Raw genomic sequence first — 5,855 nt, 5'->3', positions numbered from 1 at the left:
CGACAACAATAAAGTAGCAGAATCTGAAGCTCCGGGTTGTCGGGGACTTGTAACAGCACTTCTGGGTGTTTCTAGAGCAGCTTGTAGCGTAAGGATTGCTTGGAGTTCCTTGTTCTGGTGCTGCTGCTCGAGACCCCTTATAAAGGGTGTTCAAGGCGCCTTGAAGCCCTTCAAGGCGCCTTAAACAGGCCGAGTCACCCGCGGAGATCAGCACAGACTTGGTCGAACTTCATCCAGTTCAAGGCGCCTTCAGCCTACCCAAGGCGCCTTGAACTTCATCTAAGGCGCCTCCAACCTTCTGCGCTGGCTTTTCCTGGTTCGCACCCGAGGCGCCTCCAAGCTCCATGGAGGCGCCTCGGACACTGTTCATCCGAGTTGTAACTTGCTCCTTTGTTCCTGCAAAATGTGTTAGTCCCAAACACATACCCTGCAAAACAAAGTTAGCACAGAAACATAATGAATGATAATAATGAAAGTTTTGACAGCATTCGAACTGTCCGGGTCTGACTTCAGGTTTCCCCCCGGAAACCCTAGGTCGACCCGACGCCTACTGTTCCCTCTACGGGGAACACGTCCTCACCTACTCCACTCAGGAGATTTACCTGTTGCCAGTGCGATCCTCCAGATCGACTGGACTTTTGCTCAGCACTCGACGCTTCCGGACTTTCTGTTGGACATCCGCTTGTGCTAGTCCAGCCTTTCACCTGGTTCGCGACACCAGGACTTTCCACCTAGGGTTACCACCCCCTAGGACTTTTGCCTGAAGCCATCGACCTGCCAAGACTTTCCGCATAGGGTTACCACCCCCTATGACCTAGGGTTACCACCCCCTAGGGTTTTTCCCTTTGCCTAACCGCAGCTAGGACTTTTCTCCACCTAGGGTTACCACCCCCTAGGACCTAGGGTTACCACCCCCTAGGGTTTTTCACCTGCCTAACCGCAGTTAGGACTTTTCCTGAAATACTCATTCAACATGTTAGATCACAACACACCTTAACTTTGAGTCCTTTGCCATTATCAAAACTCAGGTTCGATCGTTAGATGCTTCCCGCACCAACAATCTCCCCCTTTTTGATTATGGCAACCCAAATTCAAAGTTAAGTAAAAACAAATGCATAAAAAGGTTTTAAGTGAGCAAGCTTAAGTATATAAAATCAAATCAACGTCTAACTTAAGCTAACACTTAAACTTTTGTGAAGCTCCCCCTTAATACAGGGTTTCCTTTTTAAATTTTTACTTTTTACTTTTAAAGTTTACTTTTGAATTTTTCTTATTCTCCCCCTTTGCCTTTATCAAAAAATAAGCCAGTTTCAATTTTTCTTTTTGAAAAATAAATTAGACTAAAAAACAGGATAAGTGCTAAGTTGAAAAATAACTTTTCACCTAAAATTTTGAAAGCACTGAGTTAAAATTTTGCAAAACTATCTGAAAGGTAACCTCGAAAATATCTTAGCAATAATATATAACGTTAGGTTTCAAGGTTGGCTAAGTTTGAAAAAAATTTGAAAGTTGCTCTATGAACCACTTAGCTAAGCCTTTTGCAAACATTAAATTTTGAAAATGTAGCTTAAGTGAAAAAGGGACTTAGCTTAATAATACTTATTTTTGAAAAAGAACTTGTTAATTTTTTAAGTTGAAGAGAGAGAGTGGCTAAAATTTTAATTTAGGTTATTTATTCAATTGGTCCTTAAGTCCAAGCATAAGTCAAGTTATATATCAATTAAATTATTTAATTGGTGTTGATCAGGTATCAGAGCCCTAAAGATCAAGCATGCTTAACCTGAATATTTGCATTTCCTTTAGTTTGAGAGATACTTTTAGCTGAGATAATTTTAACTTTAAAGTTAAGTTAAAAATAACCTGAATTTTTGAAGATAAGTAAAAATTAGTTTTTAATTTTGAGGTCAAGTTAAAATTTATTTTAAAGGAAAATTAATTTTAAAACTGACTCAAAATCACTCCCCCTTAATTAATGCCTTAATAAATTTTTGAGTTCAGGAGTTCAAGCATGAGAGGTTAAAAAATTATTTTCCTAATTTTCCACCTCACTCATTCTAGATTAACAAGCATGTTTAGCATATGAGTGAGTGTGAGATGGAGTTTACTTTAATTTACAACATTGAAAATATCAGTTAGAATTCCACATAAGTGACCATTATTTTGAAGATTTAAAGCTTAATTGAGTTTAGAATTTCAAAGAATTTAATAACTTCTGAGAAGGGTTTTGAAATTAATTTTTCAGAGGATATTTCAAATGATTTTGAAATGATTTTGAAAATATTTTTCAAATAATTTTTAAAAGAATTTTGAAATTAAGTTTTAAAATGATTTTGAAAAGATTTTTTCAATAATTTTTAAAAGAATTTTTGAAATTAAGTTTTAAAATGATTTTGAAATGATTTTTTCAATAATTTTTAAAAGAATTTTGAAATTAAGTTTTAAAATGATTTTGAAATGATTTTAAAATTTAGTTTTGAAATAATTTTAAAAAGATTTTGAAATTTAGTTTTGAAAAAGATTTTAAAATGATTTTTGAAAAGATTTTAAAATGATTTTGGAAAGATTTTTAAAATGATTTTGAAATTAAGTTTTGAAAAAGATTTAAAATGATTTTGAAATTTAGTTTTGAAATAATTTTAAAATGATTTTGAAATTAAGTTTTGAAAAAGATTTAAAATGATTTTGAAATTTAGTTTTGAAATAATTTTAAAATGATTTTGAAATTAATTTTGAAAAGATTAAGTTTTGAAAAAGATTTTAAAATGATTTTTGAAAAGATTTTAAGATGATTTTTGAAATTAAGTTTTGAAAGGATTTTAAAATAATTTTGAAATTAATTTTGAAAGATTTTTAAAATAATTTTGAAATGAATTCTGAAAGATTTTTAAAATAATTTTGAAATGAATTCAAAGATTTTTAAAATAATTTTGAAATGAATTCAAAGATTTTTAAAATAATTTTGAAATGAATTCTGAAAGATTTTTAAAATAATTTTGAAATGAATTCAAAAGATTTTTGAAATAATTTAGAAATTAAGTTTAAAAGAATTTTCAAATAATTTTGAAGTTAAGTTTGAAAGATTTTTGAAATAATTTTGAAATAATTTTGAAATTGAGTTTAAAAGATTTTTGAAATAATTTTGAAATTAAGTTTAAAAGATTTTTGAAACAATTTTGAAATTGAGTTTAAAAGAATTTTGAAATAATTTAGTTGAATTAACTAGTCATCTCACTCGATCTAAATTTTCAATCAGGGAACCCTATAATTGTTGTGAGATGAATTATGGTTGAATTTAAGGGTCTGGTTTAACTTTGTGTTAGATTCAGGTTTAGCTTTGGGTTCAACAAGTAAGTATTCTTTGGATAAACTTCTGGGCTATGGTGAGTCACAAGGTACTCATTAAAGTAACCATGCCTTCGAGGTTTCCCAAATAGTCCTACCCATTGAACTTAATACTAATCCTTGGTCTAACTAGTTAGGATCCATTCAAGGGTAGCTTCGGTCAGTTCCACTTGGCCAAATGCACTAGGTCGAAGCCATATCTTCCTAGACATGCGATGCCCAAGCTTCCCTAACGTACTATCATCCAAAAACTTCACCAGTACTGTGGGTCAAGTTAAACCTAGTCCGTTTTAATCTAACCTTAATTACTCTGCCGAGTAATCTACTCTTGTTTTACCCATTTCGGGTAGATTAGGTTCAGTTACCCTATCGGGTAGTTCAGTTGGAGGTGCCAGCTAGTTTGGATCCTCCATCTAATTTTTAATTTTTTAATTTAATTTCGAATTTCAAATTTTGAATTTTGAATTTTGAATTTGTAACTTAATTTTGTTTCATTAAGATCGTTTTTCTTTTAACTCCCCCTGGATCATAGCCTCGATATGGTCTATCGAGGTAGTAGACTTGATCCTTGGGGACCCAATATTGACCAAGTCCAACTTGATTGACCAAGTTGGACTTAGGTACCCATGCTTGGACTACCTTTCTATTATTTCTATTTAATAAAGACAGATATGATTTATATTTTGTTTTGGTCTTAAATCCAAGTCCGGATTTGTTGTAACTGGCTCGCTGTTTTCCAAGAATTAGATCCAAATTCTTGGAACCCAAGGTGAACCGTTCCAACGTGTCCTTGAGTTCTTTAATTTGAGTTTTCAAATTGGAATTTTCTTCCTCAAGTTGTTGGACTTGAGTCGAACTTCCAATTTGAACTGGCTCAGTTAAAGCACTTAAGTCAGTCGCTTCCTTAAGGGCTGTTACCTCCTTTTGGAGCGACTTAACCCAGATGTTGGATTTAGCCAACTTCTTTAATAAGTAAGGAATTAAATTTTCTGAATCATCTAAGCTAATACTTGAAATTAGAGCACTTACAGTGAGTTTGGGTCCTTCGGAAACGGATACGGATCCGTGGCTTCGCTCGGACTCGGTATCTGACTCGTTCTCGGTTTCGGATTCGAACTCTGACTCAGTTTCGGCCATGGATGCTAGTACTGGTAGAGCAAGGAAACTCGTCTGCTCTTCTGCGTCGGATTCAGATTCGTCTGATGACTCAGACCATGTTGCCTTCATCTTTCTAGCTTCCTGTGTTATGCTTGTACCTGCAACCAACGCAATACCTTCCTCGGCCAGAGTAGTATCAGTCTGCTCATGTAATTCAAATAATTTATCATGCTTACTTGTGTCTGACATACCTTCGTGTAACTGAATCAGATTCTCCCATAGCTCCTTGGCGCTTGAGAACGTGCCGGCGCGATTCAGCTCCTTATTCGTTAAGCCACACTGAATTGTATACGTTGCTTTTGCGTTTGCCTCTACCTTTTTGATAAGGTTCGCGTCCCAGTTCTCGTACGGTAGTGGTATGCCGACATCGTCAGTTGGTATTTCAAGCCCAGTCTTAGTGATCATCCAGACTTCAAAGTGAGTCTGGAGATACGCCTCCATCCGACCCTTCCAGTCTCCGAAATCATCTCCGGAGAAGAGCGGTGGGCGAGCAGTATTGTAGCCTTCTTGATGGGCCATTTTAGAAACACAATCTCGCAAAATAAACACAATAAAGCTTGTTCCAAGACTTAGTCTTGGATTAGTAGTGCGGGAGAAAAATAAAGATAGTAATTCAGGAATTTCGAGAAAAAATAATAAAATATTATTAAAATAATATTACCATAAATTTTTGAAAACGTAATATTTTATCAATACTAATAAATTGTGAAAGGATGAAAATGTATTTTTCGAAAATAATTTTGGAGGGAAAAAACGAAAGGCGTAAGGTTTTATTTTTACCCTATAAACACGACAAAGCCACGAAAAAAAATGCTTGAATGGTGGTTGCACCAGTTCAAAGTGACCCCGCTTTGATACCAATTGTTGGATCGAGACGTGCTAGAGGGGGGGGGGGGTGAATAGCACTCGTGGCTAAATCGTTCGGTTAAATCGAAGAACTATCAGAGTTTAAAACCACGCAGCGGAATAAGGAACAAATACACACAGAGAGACACGAGAGATTTTACTTCGTTCGGAGCCTAAGGCGACTCCTACTCGAAGGCCCGCGATCCTTGATCGCTTTCCGTGGGCAACAACTATAAGCTCGTAAAATGTACAATAAGATATTACAATTGAAAGAACTAAAACAAATTATACCGACAACAATAAAGTAGCAGAATCTGAAGCTCCGGGTTGTCGGGGACTTGTAACAGCACTTCTGGGTGTTTCTAGAGCAGCTTGTAGCGTAAGGGTTGCTTGGAGTTCCTTGTTCTGGTGCTGCTGCTCGAGACCCCTTATAAAGGGTGTTCAAGGCGCCTTGAAGCCCTTCAAGGCGCCTTAAACAGGCCGAGTCACCCGCGGAGATCAGCACAGAC

This window comes from Zingiber officinale, chromosome 2A (genome assembly GCF_018446385.1).
Source record: "Zingiber officinale cultivar Zhangliang chromosome 2A, Zo_v1.1, whole genome shotgun sequence".
Classification (NCBI taxonomy): domain Eukaryota; kingdom Viridiplantae; phylum Streptophyta; class Magnoliopsida; order Zingiberales; family Zingiberaceae; genus Zingiber; species Zingiber officinale.
This window is presented reverse-complemented; position numbering follows the sequence as displayed.